Here is a 20,924-nt window from a genome sequence, read left to right as displayed (position 1 = left end):
ATTTGGACGTCGTTCAGTAGCTTCATTCAGAAAGCACAGAATTTATTTCAGGAGCCACTGAAGATTTGGGTGTCAATTTCATACAACTTTGTTTCCTATTATTCCACAAAATAACTCATTGCTCCACTCAAACTAGGTTGTTTGCATCTTCCACATGCATCAAGCTCATGAATAATGAGTTGGAGTTGTTTCAAAAAGGGAGTAGATAAATTGATGGATATACACAGTGGACTATTAAAGGGAATGAAGAGACATTTTAGACATATCTATGATTTTTTAATAACAAGTACCATACCTTCCCAAAAAATGTCCCTTGGTAACCCTGTCAAATAAAGAAGTTAAGACTATAGTACACTGTCAGCCTTATCCAAAATTGATTAAATAACCCTTTTTTTAAATCTTGTTCACCTTATTTCTGTCAAAGTGAATTTCCCAAAGCAATCTGAATGAATTCCAGAGGAAATAATTACTCATGTTGTCTTCACTACTAATGACACAATTAGTATGGAGGGAACTTTTTATCACATATTCTTCATTTCAGTTATACATGTTCATTTATTGAAAAAGTCAATAAGCCTCTTGATAAGCCTCTTTTCTGTATATGTACCTTTTTTCTATATCATGATACTTCCTAGAATACTTTCCTTAGACTCTACTGCACTCATCACCTTAGCTTGCATTAGAATTCCTGTTAGTGTTAGAAAACATTCTACCTACTTGAGGGAGCAGCAGGTTATAATGGAAAGCATTTGAAATTTTAATTCAGGAAAACTAGGTTCACAGTCTACCTCTACTATTCATTACTCATGTGACCCTGGACAAATCAACAGTCTGAACCTTTCTTCATTTATAGAATGAAGAAAATGGGTAGATTACACCAATGGCTCCTTCCATCTCCAGATATATGATGTTTTGCTTGTATGAGACATTTCATATAGAAGTCAATCCCATTTTCTGTCTTTTCATTTTTTTCTTATGAATTTTCACTTATTAGATGGAGACTAACAGCCACATCACAGAATGTAGTGTGGGAGCAATATCTAATAGAATCCCCACTGTCCACTTCCATCCTCCCCAAAACACAGGCTGAGCTAAGTTTTCTAAGGTACTATCCCATGCAGAATAGGCTAGCTTTTTCCTTAAAAGGTATCGAAACCATTCTAAAGCCTTAATTGGTTAGGGGATGAGAGGATGGGATAAGACCAGAACAATCAACATAACTTTCCGATGACCTAAATAAGAATACCAACACACAGGAGTTTTTCCTTCAGTCATGATGGGAGTGAGTGTTGAGATGGCCAGCCTAGAAGGTGGAGAAGTTGCACTTAACTCAATCGAATTTGTATCTTTCCTGAATATCTTTTAAATATAATGGTGGTTAAGGAAATCTCCTTGAACTAATTATGAAATAGTCTTTGATAATCACGCTTTGTTCCAATTCTGAACCTGAACAACCATATTGGCTTGAGTTTAAGCTTGGCCTAAAGCAGGGGTAAATTCCTTCTTGCAATGGAAACATTACTATGAACCCAATACTTGATAGTTGGAAGAGTACTTAGAATATCTCGATTCATAGTCAATAGACTTTGCATTTTCTTTGACCCCTCAGTACTACTACCAGGCATATACATCATGAAGAACAAAGGCAGAAGAACAAGCCCCATAAATGCAAAAAATGTTTACAGGGTTACTTTTTGTTGTAGCAAACAAGTAGAAGGACAATAGTTGTATATTGAGTTGAAAAAGCCTAAAAAAATCGTGGCATATGAATGTAATAAAATATTATCTCATAAGAACATTAAATAGGAAAAAGTCAGAAATTTGGGGGGAGTATTGTGATGTGATGTAGTACCAAGTAAGAAGAAGAAGGAGAAAAATTTACATGATAAATAAGAATAATATAAAGGAAAAAAATATTGATAGATTTCAGAATTCTGATCAGTGCAGTGACCAACTGACTCTGGAGGAGGACCTAATGATGAAGTACATACCACAGAGAGGTGGTAGACAATTGATAGAGAATGAGGCACATATTTTTTAACATGGCAGACTGAAACTTCATGTCAAAGTCAAAAGACAGTGGGAGTCGGAGCTAATCTCTCAAAGTTTCCCAGGCAGAGTAGATCTGTATCTGAATGGCCTTGCCTTCACTGCAAGTATGGGAAGGAATGACAATAACAGAAATTAATATGGTAATTTATGTGAGGCCCTGGTCCATTGAAAGTTGATTCCATCAATTTCCTCCTGCTACTGACTGGCATGGATACCTAGCTACATGGGCAAGAAGAAGTAAGAGTTTATGCCACAGCACTCATGGTGATAGGGATGCTCCCTTCTGCTCCATGGCACCTCTCCTTATCAGAGCCTCACATCCACAGAATGGAGGTGCCTGGTTAGGCAAGTGGGAGCTTGCCATCTCAGGGCAAAGCAAACCTACCTTCCCTTCCCCTCCTTCATACCTAAGTGACCTCATCTTCAGCAGCCTTAGCTAGGGCAATAAGTACCCAGAGTGTTGGAGTCTAATTCATCTGAACAAAAAGGATCTGACTTAGACCCTGCTTGAGAAGCTGAGCCTGGAATGACAAAAATTGTACTCCCCTAAATCTATCTCTGGAGTCTAGAATACATCTATTCTTCCAGGCCCTACAGCAGAATTTGGCGCCTTCTAAAGTTGCTCAAGCCAGAGCCTATATCCAATTTGTCCTATTTTGGTTGTGATTTAATCTTTTGTTAGAAATACTAGCAGTAGTACATAGAAGAGGCTGTTGTAAGTTCCTTCTCCAAAGGGTATGACCCATTGCAGAGATAAAACAATATAGTAAGAAAGAATGTTTTCCTTTAATGGGAATAGCACCATTAAATGCTGATTATGTAAACTCCTTACTCTGCCCTCCACACACACAGTATTAGAGCTGATGCATTTCTTTGTGAATCAGACAAAGCATTCACTGAGCAGGTACATAAAATATAAGATGGCAAGCCACATTCATTATTTACTGATTAAAACACAGAAATATGAAATCAACAATCAGGCATCAAGTCTATGCATAGGGAACACACATCTTGCCTAATGAATGAGAGGCAGAGACATGGAGGGAAGACCCAAACTACCCTTACTGAATTACACTGAATTACACAGGAGCTAAAAAGCCAACTCTTTCTTTCTTTCTTTCTTTTTAACCTACTTCTGTACTTCAAACGCCAACTACAGACCACAGACATAGTCTATCAGCCATGGAACCAGAAGTGTTAGCTTTCTGGGAAATGCCAATCACACAAGGAGAGCTGAAGCCACTGTCAGAAAATGTTGAGGTCAACAACAGCTCGGGAGTAATAGCCATTTGTTCTGGGCCGTGACAAGGGTTCAGGCACAGGGCAGAGTCGCCAAGATTTCAAACATCTAGAGCCTGAGATTTCAGAGCAGGGGAGATGGTGAGGGTGGGGAGGCATTCAAGGTGGGAGAGAAGAAACTGACTAGAACATTTTTCAGCTTAGTAGAGGGAGCAAACTTAAATGCTTTGCCAGTGGGTGAAGGGTGGCTGATGGGGTGACATTGAAAGCTTTTATTTCCTTGAGAAGAATGGGATTAAAAAAACTAAAGGTAGCGACATTCCTCAAAACATTTATTATAACCTTAAAAGAACCCCTGTCTCTGTGTTTTCTTCTAGAACTTTTACACCAGAAATTTTCTTTTTCAGTTTTCCTGAGGGATGTTAGTGTAATTTTTGGCATTAACCTATGATTTTGGCATTTTTGAGGGGAAATTTTAATTGTACTACTTATGAACTCAGTGCATATAAATAAGTAAACCTTCTGTTTAAAAAAATACCATATTTAATAGTCGTGAATATTTATTTAAGGACTTTCAGAGTAATAAACTATTTTAGAGATAATTTAGTATTACCTTACCATTTTACCAATAAGTGGAAAAACTGGTTGTAGGATTCCCCCACCCCAAGCTTTACTGATTTCCCCAATAGTGTCTGCTTCACTATGGTACCTATTCATGAAACAAATGATGTGTCACATATAAAGGAAAGTTATACAATTTATCAGTTGGTTGCTATGTCAAGCATACTGCCTGTACTTGGGCAGAACTGGGGGATGGGAGTGACAAGTTTTACTCTTCCAGTCAAAATATTTGCCTTTGCCACTAAATCACCATGTATAGAAAGTACAAGTTATGAAACTATACTTTCAAGCACAGACTCACTGCACATTCAGAAGAAGCAATTAAAGAAAAACCAGAACAAAAGTTGTTTAGTTGTTTTTCAGTTGTTTCTGACCCTTTCGGAATTTTCTTGGTAAATATTGGAATCATGTGTCATTTTCTTCTACAGCTCATTTTATAGATGAGGAAACTAAATCAAATAGGGTTAAGTGCCTTGCTGAGTATCACGCTGTTAGTAAGTATCTGAGGCTGCATTTAAACTCAGGTCTCCTTGACTCTAGGCCCAGAATTCTATTCACTGTGCCATCTAACTACCCTGAACAAAAGTTATACCTTCTTCAAATTTCCTAACACTCCCCCAAAAGATCAAAACAGGAAACTTTTATTGAACTTGTCACAAAGGCAGCCCCTCTGAAATCTCCAAGTAGTTGTTGCTGTTCCTGAAGGGACATTTGGAAGGATGCTACTCAATCTATCGGGGCAGATAGGTAGCAAAATGGATAGAACAGTGAATGGGCTTGGAATCAGGAAGACTCATGTTTGTTTCATATTCAGCTTGAGTAACCACAGGCAAGTCACTTAATCTTTCTTCAGTTTCCTCATCTGTAAATTGAGCTGGAGAAGGAAATGGCAAATGATTCTAGTATCTTTGCCAAGAAAACCCCAAAATGGGGTCGTGGAGAGTTGGAGATAATTGAAATGACTGAAAAGCAACAGAACGGAATCAACTATCAACGAATATACTTCCATACAGCTTGTCCTCCATGCCTGGAATGCCCTCTGTTCTCTGCTTATGTTGTATCTCGTACAAAAGTTCATTACTGATGTCACCAATGACTGGTTTCGGTCCCATGAAATTACCTTGTATCTACTTTATATGAGTTTTGCATTTATTTCTATGTGTATATGCCTTTTCCCCTGATCAAATGTAAGTTTCTTGATGGTAGAGACTTTCATTTTTGCCTTTATGTTCCCAGAATCTATTATAATGCCTTGGCATAAGCAAACTTTCTTCACCTGGATCCTTCACAACAGAAAACCACCCTTTCAATTTTCCTGGGGATTTTTACTATATCTTTTGACATTAAATGATTTTTTTGCCATTTTTGAAGGGAATTTAGACATAGTAGGGGCTTAACAAACACTTGATGAGGATTTCTGGGTCACATGACCCATAACCTAGAAGACTAAACATCTTTCATGCTCACAAATCTCAAAATTCCCTAGTATAAGAATCATGCAAAAGATAAAATAAATGCAGATGCTTCTACCCACAGATCAACATCAAGAATATCAATGAGGTACCAGATTGATGAATTAATAGGAGAGAAAGCGAAACACCTCTACTCCTCTGATCCCTACACTTTGAGGAGGAGGCAATACGATAAGACCCATTGACTTTTATCCTGGGATATACTCAGTAATTTCATGATTTCTGCTGCCATCTTTACCAGCATGCCTTATCCCTGCCCTTACTGTCTCAGTCAGTGGCAACACAACTGAAGTTTGCCCACCCCTCTCATCATCATTCATCCCCAGGAGAAGATAGAGGTATAGTAAAGTACAAACATGTTCTGCCTGAGGCATCGGCTCACTGCACTGCAACAGGACTCAAACAGAGAACTAAAGAACAAATGGAGTTGGAAAAGTGTGTATGGGGCTTCATCAGATCTGAAGAAAAGGGGACTGGCATTGAGCTAGGGCCAGTTTGGTCCCCTCAGAAGTCACCTGATTCAGGAATTAAAGCTAGTGAAAAGAGAGCTCTCCCAAGTCCCCAAAAGTAAATTGGCTAAGACAGCTTTGAGGTCTCTCCTACCAGGAAACTGCCATCAAAGGAGGAGTCAGAAATTGAAGCATAGAATATAAGGGGAAAAGAGTGAAATTTTGAAAGAATTTAGGAGTAAGAAAACTCAGTTCAAAACCTTGAGCAGAAGCAGATAAATCAAGAAAGGAGATAATAATAAAGGAGAAGATTGCTTCTAGGACATTTAAATGGATACAAACATTTCTGAAAAAATATTCCACGACAAAGGAAAATGAATGAATATTCAATAAACCAGAGAACCCTCTGAATTCCCAAGAAATCATGGAACCAGGACAAGATGTCCTCGATTGGTTTAAGAGAAAAATGAAAATGAAAGCAAAATGTTTAACCTGTACAATAGAAATAATTTATGGATTGAAAACTTTGAATCCAGAATGACAAGTCTCTCCAGAAAAATGAAAGAAATAACAACTGATTAGGAATACAAATAAATAGAAGTAAAGAACAATCTGGCAGAGGAGAAGAAAAAAGCAGAACATTACAAGAGCATAGGATCTCTACATAAACAAAGCATATTAACAGCAAAGACAGGAGACACAGAGACAATTTAAGAATCCTGGTCTCGCAGAAGAACACAAGAACTCAAAACACCTGATCCATAACACAAGAAAACTGTCCAGAGCTTCTTAACACAGAAACAAAGTATCAATAGAAAAAGATCACAGATTGCCTTCAGAAAATAACAATAGTAACCATGCTACAATCTGCAAAACACATAGTGGTTAAATTTAATATTTAAATTTACTAGCTGAAATTATGAGGAAGAGACTCAGTTGCATTCTTGGTAGACAATTACCCACATGTGAAGTTGGCTCTTCCTGCCTCTGTGGGCAATACGGTGTAAGTGGTTAATAAATGCATGTTGATTGGCTGATTATTCTCTGTAATGCCAAGCAAAAGCAATTTCCAGGTCTAGATTACTAGCATAATAACTCTCCATTTATTCAGTAATAAATGAAGGCAAAACATTCACAGAAAAGAGATAATCAAAATACGGAGTAACTCAATCATTTAGTAAGATCTCAGTTCAATCACAAAGTACTAAAGTCAAAGTACTCCATCCCTGGATAGTACATTCATTTGGTCGATCACAAAGTCTTAAGTCCTCATTTCAATCACAAAGTACAAAAGTCAAAAGTTTCCCACCCCTGGATCACAACTGAATCACAATACCACTCATCACCACCAAGCACTCTTTCAAGAGGCAGTGGAAAGCACAAAGGTCATTCATTCGCAGGGCACAACTAGGTTACAATATCATCATGACACTCCATACCCAAGGAGGGGTCTTTTCTTCCTCTTGGCCGGAGGCAAGTTCTCAGCAGTTTCTGTTCCTGGGAAGACGAAGCTTGACAAAGACACCACAACATTCATGCTCATTGCCAGCATTCTCTTCAATTCACCTTCTGCCGTGAAATCAGTCTAGGCTGAACAAGGTCTGAGGCCTCTGTTAACAAATGACCCTGACAAAGTAACATCAAAACAGACAGACAAAATACCTGAATCACAGTCATGCCTCCTCAATTCTCAGCAGCTCCAGGAAGCAGTTCTTAAAAGTCCTGGGCAGCTCCAACTGGCTCTCAGCAGTCCAGGCAGCTTTGTTTGGCAGTTCTCTCTCTTTTTCTCAGCAAATCTGGCCCCCAACAATTCTGTCTCCCAGCATCTTCCTTCTTGGCAGCTCTCTCTCTATCTCCATCATGCTGCTCCCAAAAGTTCTTCTGGCCTCTCCCAACTTGGGCCCTTCCCTATACAGAACACTAGCTCCTCCCAGTTCAGCCCCCTTTTGTCACATCAACAAGTCTATCCCCCTGTAGGGTTCACAAGCTCTGGGTATTAACACTTTACCTGAAAACTAAGCCAATACAAGATCTTTAAATTCAATTACCATTACAATCTCAGTCCTCTCATTCTACAAATCATAACAAAAACAACAACTGAAGAGCAAAGCATGTAAATTCAAAGTCACACAGACTCAGTGGGTCCTTATTAAGTCCAAGCTTTCTCATTCCTAATTCATTGATCTCTCTAGTACAACTTATATTATCTTCCATAAATAAACTCTTTAATTCAGCCTTTTCACAAATTCAGAATTTTCCCTCCTACAAATTAATGAGGAAATAATGTGCTTGCAACCAAGCTTTGCTCCAATAATATGCCTGGTTCTCTTCCCTCCTCCCAACCACAACACAAATAGAAGAAGAAGATATCTTATTCCTGGGACCAACATTTACTCATTCTATATCCAACAACAAGCCACTTAGTTTCAGAATCTTCAGCTGCAAATGGGTATAACACTTGCTCTCTGTAGGTCACAAGGTGGGAAAGCCTTATAGGCCTGTTATAGATGTGAGTTGTAGATAGTATAGTAGATAGAGTAAAGGACTTGAAGACCTAAATTCAAATTCTGCCTCAGACACTTCTTAACTGTGTGACTTTGGGCAAAACACTTTATTCCTCTGAGTCTCGGTTTTGTCATTTGTAACATAAGGAAGAATAGCACTTGATTCACAGTTTTTTGTTGCAGTTTTATTTTGTTCTTTAGTGAGAATCAAATGAGATAATATTTAAAGTGCTTTGTACACCCAAAAGCATGATACAAATACTAGTTTTCATCATCAACATCACTACCAACATCATCATTACTCTTCCATGTATATGAGGATTGCTTAGAGAGAAAGAGAAGCAGAAATGCCTTAGAGATCAGTTTGCAATCTATCTCTTCCAGTTCCCTTACTTGAGCATTGTCCTCCAAGCAATCAGTTGTATATAGATGCTTATCCTTTGAATAAAGAAAATGACAAGACAGGAGAAATGAGGTCTAAAAAAATGGTACATAGGAAAATGCCTTATATATATATAGTAGACATTGAATAAACATTTTAAAATACAATTTTAGGAGTATTTAAGTGCTTACTTTCACCTTATCACTGTGCTACATAGTATGAGAAAGAAAGAAATATTAAAGAATACAGCATTGTCCTTTTCCTGAAGAGAACATGCAGTCCCACCTCCTAATTTTGTAGACAAAGTAAATGAAGTCCTCCAAAGTTAAGAAATTTATCCATGATAAAGCAGCAATCTGAACCCATGTCTTCTGATTTCAAGACTTGGGCTGTTAATTACAGCACAACAGCTCCATGTCCAAAAATGAAATAATTTCTGTTATGGCAAAGGTTGCCCATTTCTCTGATAACTTATGTATTTTTCCTCTTTATTTTGTGGAGAATGTGGCAGTACTGGCCTCCTGTTCCCTGGAAACCCTGTCTCTGTTATCATGTCCTGGTATTATGGAAATTTGCTTGTTTTTCTTAGCTAAGCCAATAGGAACCTGTAATATCATCTAAACATATCCGAGGGAAGGTTGAATTGAGGCCTTCATCATAAGGGAAATATTAAGGGAATACCAAAGGTAATTACTAAGGCAGACATCAAATCAGTGTGTTTCACTTGGCAGGTACTTCAGTGAACTGAATGAAGGGGTTGGACTACATACTCTCGGAGGTCCCTTATAGCTAGAAAACTATGATCCTATGAATATCATTTCATAGACATGCAAATAGAATTAAGATTTACCTCCCTAAGTCAAATCATTCTGCTTCCCTTCCTTCTAAAATTCAAGAGAAGAAATTAGGCCCAAAAATATTAAGTATAAAAGAAATTTCATGAGGCAAAGGTTGTCTAGTTTTCTCTATCCTTGTCACTTGTGCCTCAGGTCTTTCTGGCTCCCCACTGAGATTCTTCCAGTGACTCCTAGGACTTGGCTAACATGTTTTTTCTTGTCACCCCTGTCACTCTCCCACTCACGCCCTGAATGGACTGCTAGCCATAGACTGTTGCCTCAGGGAGAAGATAAAACTTTCATAGAAGTTACAAATGAAATGGACCTTGGAGGTCATCTAGTCTATGAGGGAAAAGCTGGAGTCAGTTATCAGTGATCTGATTGTTAAATTTTTAAGGTGAGCATTTGCACCTTAGAAATCAGTAAAGGATACAAATCAGGGTGTCATGTATAGTTTGTTTTTTAATTGTCTAAGGACTTTAAGAAAATGAAACAGAAATGCTTAATAATGAAAGTAAAAGTTAAAAATATGTTGTGCATACATTTTCCCCCCCAGAGAGACCTTGGTTAAATTTATTTTTTTAAAAGCAATTGGAGTTAAGTAACTTGCTCAAGGTTACACGGCCAGTTATTTTGTGTGACTGCCAAGTATCTGAGGCTGGAACAGATCCCAGGTCTTCCGACACCAGGGCCGGCGCTCTTACTGCGCCACCTGGCCACACCCTTGGTTAAAAATTTACCAGCCCATTCCTGAATCTAACCTCATTTTGCAGATGAGCAAACTGAACCCCAGGTTAAATGATTTACCCTTAGTCACATAGGAAATAAATAATAGGACTGGAATTTTAGTCCAGGTCTTCCAATCCAGGAATCTTTCCACTAAGAAGTCTTCACTTTTTTTTTCTCCCGCTACTAACTCTAAATTGATAATACACTTGTGATTTGATGGAATATATTTTTGAAATGAGTAATCACTTGAGGAAAATAAAGAATTTAAAATAGCAAAAAAGAGGAATGTTACAAAGTTAGGTTCAATTCAGTTTAACAATCATTCAATGGATACTCTTTGCAAGGAAACCTGTCAGATAATAGCTATACAAAAACCAAATAAGGTACATTTTTCCATGGTCCTCTAATTTACTTGTCATATCTATGGATAAGGGAAGGTTTATGACCAAACAAGAGAGAGAGGATCATTTGAAGCAAAATGAATACTTTTGATTATATCAAATTAAAAAGCTTTTGCACAAATAAAACTAATATAACCAAAATTAGAAGGAAAGCAGTTAACTTGGAAAAATAATTTGCAGCAGGTTTCTATGATAATTGACCTGATTCTGTTATTCATTGTGAGATGTTATTCTATATCTAGTTTCTTTTGAACTGCTTTCCAGTTTTCCTAACATATTTTTTCAAATGTTAAATCCTTGCCCCAAAGACTTGTATCTTTGAGTTTATCTAATACAAGATTTCTATGGTCATTTGCTACTGTGTATTGTGTACCTAATTTATATCATTGATCCATCACTAATTTTTTAGCTAATACAAGATTGTTTTCATGATGACCACATTGTAATATGGTTTGAAATAATACAATAATATGACATAAAAATAATAACATAGTATCGTATAGACTGTCTTCCTTCTTGTGTTTTTTCATTGATTCCCTTGATAATCTTTACCATTTTATTCTTCCAGATGAAATTTTTAAACTATTTTTTAAAGCTCTATAAAATAATTCTTTGGTAGTTTGGGTGGTATGGCAAGAAGTAAGTAAATTCACTCAGGAAGGATTATCTTTTTTATTCTATTGGCTCAATCTACCCATGAACAACTATTTCTCCCATTATTTAGATCTGTTTTCATTTGCATGAAGAGTACTTTGTAACTGTGTTTATTTAAGTCCTTGAGTTTGTTTTGCAAGGTAGATTCCCAAGTATTTTATATTGTCTACAATATTTTAAGTGGAATTTTTCTTTCTATCTGTTTCTGTTGTGTTTTCTTGGTTGCATATAGAAATATGGATGATTTCTTTGGGTTTATTTTATATCATGCAACTTTGGTAATGTTAATTTTTTGAGTTTTTAATGGATTCTCTGGGATTCCCTAAGCAAACCACCATATCATTTGCAAAGAATAAGTTTTATTTCCTTGTTGTGTATATTTATTGTTCTAATTCTTTCTTGTCTTATTGTTATAGCTAGCGTTTCTAATATAATACTGAACAATAATGTTGATAATGGAAATCCTTGATTCACCTCTGATCTTCTTGGGAAGTATATACCCATTGCACATAATTTTTGCTCTTGTTTTTTGATAGATACTACTTATCATTTAAAATTTTTTAAATTAAATTTTATGTTTATTTTTAGTTTACATCATTTATTTCCACAAGATTTTGAGTTAAACATTTTCTCCCCATCTTTCCCCTACCACCACCCCAAAACAAATCCTACTGTATACTCCCTCCCCCAAACTGCTCTCTCTTATATCCTCTCCCATACCCCCTCCAACTTTCCAGTAGGGCAAGATAGATCTCTATACCCCAATGCCTGTATGTCTTATTTACCAGTCGCATGTAATAATAATAATTACATATATATGCATATATATATTTTTGTGTGTGTGTGTATTAGCATTTGATTTTAAATCTTTGAATTCCAGATTCTTTCCCTTCTTCCCTCATCATCCACCCTTACAGGGAAGATAGGCAATTCAATATAGTTTGTACACATGTAGCTATGCAAAACATTTCCTTAATGGATATATTGTGAAAGACTTACTATATTTCCTTCTATCCTATCCTGCCCCCAAACTGGCTCTATTCTCTACTTTTACCTTGTCCCTTTTCAAAAGTGTGTGCTTCTAACTTCCCTCCCACCCCCCAAGACTGCCCTTGCTTCCATCATGCTCTCTCTTATCCGCTTCCCCCCTATACTCCTGTAGTGTTTGATACCCTATTTTGGGTGTATGTCATTCCCTCCCTAAGCCAAATTCAATGAGGATAAGGTTGACCCATTCCCTTTTACCTTCCTGTTCTTCCTTTCCATTGTAACAGTTTTTCCTTACCTCTTCTATATAAGATAATTTGCCCCATTCTGTCTCTCTCCATCTCCTCTCATTGTTTTGTTCTCTCACATCTCAATTTCACCTTTTAAGCATCATCCCTTCCTATTCAATTGGTCCTATGCCCTCTGTCTATGTATCCCTGTAGTAGCAAGCACCCCAGCATCCCCAGGGTGGCTGCCAAGACAGGTTCTTAGATCTGCTTTTCTAAAGGAAAGCAACTCGAAAATGATTTAACAAGCTTACTTTAATCAATCAAACATACATCGTTTACCTAGTTCAGAGGAAAAAGATCAGCACCCTGAGCGTCAGAATATACAGACAGAAGTTATAAGACAGAGAAACAGATCAAGAAGACAGGCTTCCAAACTGTCCAACCATTACATCCATACCAAATCAGAGTTACCAGAGAGGATAGCATCAACATCTGGGTTTTCAAAGCCAGGGGGGCTCTCCACGGCTGCCCAGAGTCTCATCTGGTCAAATCATACAACACTTCTCAAAGTGAGCCTCAAAGCAAAGCCTCACATCAGGAATTATATAGCTTCTCCTATGTCAGAGAAGGTAACCACCCTTTTGACCCACTGCCCATTCACACGGCATCAATGTGTGGGCATTCCTGAAAACCAAGCCTCCTGCCACAGGCTCCATGTGACCACATTCAGTCTATTAGGGGGCAGAGTATATTTTAAAATCAAGGAAGGTTCTCAGAGTCTCTTAATCCTATCAAAGGGCCTAGGGGCAGGGAAGATCTTTAAATGTGCATTTCCATTACAATACCCTCCTATACAGACATATATGTATGTATGTATATGTATATATGTATGTTTGTGTGTGTGTATATATATATATATATATACACACACACACACATTTATATTCCCTTCAACTATTTTCATACTGAGAAAAGTTTCATAAGTTACAATTATCATTTTTCCATGTAGGAATGTAAATAGTTCACCTTTGATAAGTTCCTTATGATTTCTTTCCCCCGTTTACCTTCCCATGCTTCTCTTGCTTCTTTTATATGGATGTCAAATTATTTATTCAACTCTGTTTTTTTCATCAAGAATGCTTGAAAATCCTTCATATCATTGAATGATCATATTTTCCCCTGAAACAATACTCAGTTTTACTGGGTAGGTGATTCTTGGTTTTAATCCCAGCTCCTTTGAACTCCAGAATATCATATTCCATGCCCTTCAATCACTCAATGCAGAAGCTGCCAGGCCCTGTGTTATCCTAATTGTGTTTCCACAATATTCAAATTGTTAATTCTTGGCTGCTTGTAATATTTTCTTCTTGATCTGCGACTTCCGGAACCTGGCTATAATATTCCTAGGAGTTTTCTTTTTGGGATCTTTTTTAAGAGGTGATCAGTGGATTCTTTCAACCTCTATTTTGCCCTCTGGTTCGAAAATATCAGGGCAATTTCCTTGATAATTTCTTGAAGGAGGATTTCTAGGTTCTTTTTTTGATCATCCTTTCAGGTAGTCCAGTAATTTTTAAATGATCTCTCCTGGATCTATTTTCCAGGTCAATGGTTTTTCCAATGAGATATTTCACATTGCCTTCTATTTTTTCATTTGTTTGGATCTGTTTAATAGTATCTTGATTTCTCATAAAGTCACTAGCTTCCATTTGCTCCAATCTAATTTTGAAGGAATGATTCTCTTCAGTGAGCTTTTGAGATTCTTTTTCTATCTGGCAAATTCAGCTTTTTAAGGCATTTTTCTCCTTGCCTTTTTGAGCGTCTTTTGCCATCTGAGTTAGTATATTTTTTAAGGTATTATTTTCTTCAGTCAAGTTGTTGACTCACTTTTTATGATTTTCTTGCATCATTCTCATTTCTCTTCCCAATTTTTCCCCCATTTCTCTTATTTGGTTTTCAAAATCCTTTTTAAGCTCCTCTATGGCCTGTAACCAATTCATATTTTTCTTGAAAGCTTTTGGTGCAGGAGTTCTGACTTCATTGTCTTCCTGCTATTCCATATTTTGATCTTTTTGTCCCCCAAAAAAGAATACAAAGTTGGATTGCTGTGTTTGCTTTGCTTCCTTTGCTTACTCATGTTGCCACTCAATTACTTGACTTTTGATCTTTTTGCCAGAGTAGAACTCTGCTTCCAGAGAGGAGATCTTTGTCCCAAATTGCTGGGGTTTTTTGCAGCTGCCGGAGCTGTTAGTTAGCTGCCCTCTCTGAAGCCTCCACACACTTTGGCTCACTGGTAACATACCCCAGGACCTCCACCCTAGATAGCAATCCAGATATAAGCAGGTTCAAGCAAGAACAATTACCCCTCAGAATGGTTGCTTGGTCCCCCTAAAATCTGCAGACCAGAAGCTCTGAAGCAGCCATGTGGCTACAGACGCTATACCTCAACTGGTCTTCCTTGGTGGGGCAGAGGCCAGACCGCACTCCTGGACTCACTGTTCCCAAAGTCTACACTGACCTCTTACTTTGTCTTTGGCATCTATGAGTTGATAATTCTGGAAACCACCTCAGCTGCTGGTGATCTACTCTCCTGACATCCCTCTATCTGCAACAAGTCGGGCCACCCTGAGGCTAAAACTGTGGGCTCACACGGAGCTGGGCTCTGCTCCCAGCAGGCTGCAATGAACCCTTCTTGTCTGCCTTCCAGGCTGTCTTCAGTGGGAAATTTGTTTCTCTCTGTCACTTTGTGGGTTCTGTAGCCCTGAAGTTTGTTTAGAGTCATTTTTATAGGTATTTGAGGTGTTTATGGGGGGAGCAAAGGGAGTTTTCCTACTTCTATGCCACCATCTTGGCTCCACCCCTCCAACTTTTCATTTTAGAAAAATGTCTAGGAATTCCTATACTTTCTATTGTTTTCAATAGGAATAATGTTTTATTTTGTCAAAAGCTTTTTATGTATTTACTGATATAATCACATAATTTTTATTTTTTTTCTTATTGATATGGTCAATTATACATATAGTTTTCCTTATATTAAACTAGCTCTGCATTCTTGGTATGAATCCTACATGGTCATAGTATATGATCTTTGTGATATATTGTTGTAATTTTTATGCTAAAGGGGGAGAGGGGTGGAAAGCCACATATACACAAATAAATACCAAGTAATTTGAAGAGTAAGAGGGTACTAATAGCTGGGAGAATCATGAAAAGGCTCATGTAAAAATTGGCATCTGAGGTTTTGTTCTGAAGAAAATTAGGGATTTTACAGGAAATGGATGGAAGGAAATGCAAGGCAAGTTTCTTACAAGTTAGAGCTATCTAGAAACAAAATGGGCTTTCTTGGAAAATAGTGATTTCCTTGTCAGTAGAACTCTTTAAGAAAAGACTAGTCAGTTGTTGTAGAGAGGATTCTTGGCCAGGTTTGGACTGGACTGGATAATTGGAGGTACTTTTTGAGTCTGGGTCTGCAATCATTTGACTTGTCCAAGGTCATACAGTTATTGGTGGGTAGTGACTTAGACCAAGGTTTTCTGACTTTCTGAGTATTTTTTGAGTATTTTGCTTTTGTTTTTCCAACTACACTATTCTGGTTCTGATACATAATACCAGCCCTACAGTTCAGTTGCCCTTTGGGAATAGTCAAATTTGTTCTCCAGAGTGATTAGATCAGCTCACAACTCCACCAACAGTACATTAGTGTTCCAATCTCCCCATATCTTCTCCAACATTTATCATTTTCCTTTTCTGTCATGTTAGCCAATCTGATAAGTTTGAGGTGGTGCTTCAAGTTGTTTTAATGTGCATTTCTTTAATCAATAGTGATTTAGAGCAATATTTAATATGACTAGAAATAGCTTTAAGTTCTTCACCTGAAACCTGTTTGTTCATATCCTTTGACCATTTATCAATTGGGAAATGACATATTCCTATAAATTTAATTCAGTTGTCTATATATTTGAGAAATGAGGCCTATATCAGAAACATGGGTTGTAAAACTGTCCCCCAGGTTTATGGGTTTTTTTCCCCTTAATCTTGGTTGCATTGGTTTTGTTTGTGCAGAAGCTTTCATTTAATGTAATCAAAATTATTCATTTTGCATTTCATTATTTTGTCTATCTTTTCTTTGGTCATAAATTCTTCTTTTCTTCATAGATTTGACTATTCATTGCTCTCCTAATTTGCTTATGGTTGTCACTTTTTATGTCTAAATAATGTACTCATTTCAAATTTATCTTTACATACAGTAGGAGATGTTGGTTTATGCCTAGATTCTGCCACACTATTTTGTAGTTTTCTCAACAGTTTTTGCCCTTATCCCCAAAACTTGAGTCTTTGGGTTTATGAAGAAGTAGATTACTATAGTCATTTGCTACTGTGTGTTGTGTACCTAACCTATTCTACTGGTCCAGAATGCTATTTCTTAGCCAGTATCAAAGGGTTCTTATGATCGCCACTTGACAATACAGTTTGATATTTGGTATGAATAGGCCACCTTCCTTTGCTTTTTTTGTCCATTAATTCCCTTGATATTCTTTACCTTTTTTTCTTCTCTATGAACTTTGTTATTTTTTTCTAGCTCTATGAAATAATATTTTGGTAGTATGATCAGTATAGCACCGAATAAGCAAATTAATTTAGGTAGAATTTTCATTTTTATTATATTAGCTCAGCCTACCCATGAGCAATTTATGTTTTTCTAGTTGTTTAGATCTGACTATTTGTGTGAAAAGTGTTTTGTAATTGTGTTCATACAGTTCTTGGGTTTGTTTTGTCAGGTAGACTCTCAAGTATTTTATAATATCTTTAGGATTAAACTATTTGGTTTCCAATTAATTTTTAGTCTATCTTTCCATGGCCATTAATTATATATAATTGTTATTGAATCGTGCTTTGCTAAGGATAAATTTTAATATTTCTGCCTTTCTACATTTCAATGTGAGGCTTTTATGCCCTAATATATGGTCAATTTTGTCTAGGTGCCATTACTTGCAATTTTTTTTAAACATCAGCTGAAACACATATTCTGCTCCAGCCTTTTACCTTTACTCCATGTGTATCTTTCTGTTTCAAATGTGTATATTGTAAACAACATATTATAGGCATCTGGTTTTTAATCTACTCTGTCATTCCCTTCAGTTTTATGGAAGAGTTCATCCCATTCATATTCATACTTATAATTACTTTGTCTTTCTTTCCATCCTATTTCCCCCCATTTATAGTTTTCTCTCTCCTATCTCCTTTTTCCTCTTCACTAGTGTTTTGTTTCTGAGCACTTCCTCTTTCAATCTTCTCTCCCTTCCCTCATCACCCCTCCTTTTTTTCCCTTCCCCCTATTACTTCTTCCCTCCCTTCTGCCCTTCCTTCTATCAAACCACTTCCTTTTCCCCCTTTGCCCTCCTACTTCTTATAAGGTGAGATAGATTTCTATACCCAAATGACTGTGTACTTTACTCCATCTCTGAGTCAAATCCAATGAGAGTAAGGTTCAAACAATGCTTGTCTTCCTCCCTTCTTTTCCTCTATTATAATAGGTCTTTGTGCCTCCGGCTGTGATATAATTTACCCTTTTCTCCTTCCTCATTTCCTCTTCTCCCAATACAATCCCTTTTTTTAATCCCTTAATTAATTTTATCTGCATGTAAAGTCAACTTATACCCACACCCTTTGTCTAAGTATGCTCCTAACAGTTGCTGTAAGAGATGCAGTTCTTAAGAGTTAGAAGTATCTTCTTACTGTGTAGGGATGTAAACAGTTTAACTTTATTGAATAACATATTTTTTTCTTTCTTGTTTACCTTCTTATGCTTCTCTTGAGTCTTGTATTTGAAGACTGAATTTTCTGCTCAGCTCTGGTCTTTTCATCAGGAAAGTTTAAAATTCCTCTATTTCATTGAATATCTACTTTCCCCATAAAAGATTATGCTTAGTTTTTCTTCATGGTTGATTCTTGTTTGTAATCCAAGCTCCTTTGCCTTCTGGAATATCATATTCCAAGTCCTCTGAACCTTTAAGGGAGAAGCTGCTTAAACCAAATTGAGACGTAATTAGGAAATATTTGACAAAATAAATAAAAATACAATAAAACATAAATAACATTAATGTGTGGTTTTCCAAATAGCTATGCTGCCCACAGTTATCCTTATGTATAGTTTAGTCACCCCATTTCTATTTGTGTTTGACACCACTGATGTGGACAAGAGAACCTTTGAGATAGAAGGGATGTTAGAAATTATTCAATCATAATTTTGATGGCTAGAAGGTGAAGGTAGGTGGCACGGATTAGTTTATGTTTTGTTTTTTTGCTTTTTGGAGTGGGGAACGCAGGGCAATTGGGGTTAAGTGATTTGCCCAAGATCACAAGGCTAGTAAGCATTAAATGTCTGAGGTCGAATTTGAACTCAGGTCCTCCTGACTCCAGGTACAGTGCTCAATTCACTGCACCACTTAGCCACCCCTAGGTGGCATGAATTAGCCAGAATTTTTCAGATAGTATTAGTGGCAGGATTCAAACCTAAATCCACTGATTCTAAATTTAGAGCTGATTCTGCCATAACCTATTGTGTTGTTGATAGATTTATTTGACAGATGAGGAAATGTTTGTGATTAGTTTTTGATACTCAAACAATTAACAATAACTAGTTAACTGATTACTAGCATTAGCTAGTATTTCATATAGTACACAGTAATGTGTCAGCCACTAGAGTAAGATATTGTCTCATTTGATCCTCTCTACCACTTGAGAGGTGAGTAAACTGAGGCAAACAGAAGTGAATAATAATCAACAAAGATGTATTAGTGCTAGAGATATAAGTAAAAAGAATGAAATAATCCCTACTCACAGAGAGTTTACATTCTAATGTAACCCCTTCACTGAGATAGGATCATCTACAACCACACACTTTTATAGAAGTGGGATAACCATAATAAAGGAATCATAAGATTAATGATCATAAATATTTGCTCGTTTTGGTTTGGACCTGGGATTTCATCATTTTATAAAATTGCTGCAAGTGTAGATTAGAAAATCATTCATGATTTAGTGAAAGAGTTGCCTGAGGGTATTGAGAGGTTAAGTGACTTGTCCATAGTCACACAAAGTAGTAGGTATCAGAGACAGAGATTGAATTTGACTCTTAGGGGTAGCCTTCTATTTACTCTTCCAGGCTTGCAGATGGCCTCTGGCCACCTTATGCACCAGAAAATCCCCTTTAACCCTCCCTGTAGATTATTTTGAGTGATTACTCAGGAACTGATAGCTAGGGATAAGTGGATGACACCAGAGCAGTCAATTGGCCTTACAATCACAGGATTATGGGCTTTAAGAGACCACAAATACCTTGTTTCTCCCTAACCATTAACTTAATATATTGCTGCTCATTTGCCAAGGAAACCAGAAAAAAGGGATGCTAAAAATTTGTCTATGGCAGCCTTCTGAAAGCAAATCAGGTTTACTTGTACACTTACACCAGGAGTGGAATGTATGGGATGTCCAAGAGGACCAGTCAGTCATTGAGATCAATGATTTATGACTTCAAGTAAACTCTGAGAGGCCTGCCCCTTCAGGAATCAGTTTCTTCAGCTGTAAAATGGAGCTAATATCCCTGCCCTAGCTCATAAAGATAAGAAGACATTGTTAAGCAAAGTGAGTTTTAAACATTCTGCAAATATAAAGAGCTATATAAATGCTAAATAATCATGTTAACTTTCTAGGTGTGATGGCAAGTGGCACCAGATAAATGCCAAATAGATTAGTGTATATTCAATTTGCATTTAACTTCAAGCAAATACAATTTTTGAAGTAATTTTATTTTTATGGACTATAGCTCCTTAAATGCAGTAAATCTTGTTTGTGTCTCTCCAGCTATGCACAGGTTTGATTGAATTGAAACTTGTAATCTCACTCCTGTGTTGGTTTTGCCCAAGCAAAGAATGGTAGTGAGTAATCAGTGACAGACAGATTCTCTTATAATGCTCTGTCTAGTGAAAAGCTTTATGGAGAGTTGCCTTATTCCTGAGAGAAGCTGTTACTGCTGCAGTAAGGAAGGCATGTTTCCTCATTGAAATTTAGGTAGGTAACCTTAGGCTATGAGGTGAATGTGGTGAATACCTTATAACAGTGCATAACAATAAATTCTAATTTGGCAAGAGTACTTTTTGTACTTAGTATCATTTTTGAGTTCATAAGTAAGTAAATAGTTTTATTTTATTTTTTTAAACTAAACCTCTGATTTCATTAGTTTAGGGAACTCCTGTTGAGTAATTTTCTTTGTCAATGTAAATCCACCCTGTGCAGCTACTTACACTCTTAGAGAGCACTTATAAGTTCTAGGTTAAATGATTTTTCTAAGAGTGATTACCAAAAGTTACCA

The sequence above is a fragment of the Petaurus breviceps genome, unplaced genomic scaffold (genome assembly GCF_028583685.1).
Source record: "Petaurus breviceps papuanus isolate PSGF00001 unplaced genomic scaffold, PetGlider_PUasm1.0 80, whole genome shotgun sequence".
Classification (NCBI taxonomy): Eukaryota; Metazoa; Chordata; class Mammalia; order Diprotodontia; family Petauridae; genus Petaurus; species Petaurus breviceps.
This window is presented reverse-complemented; position numbering follows the sequence as displayed.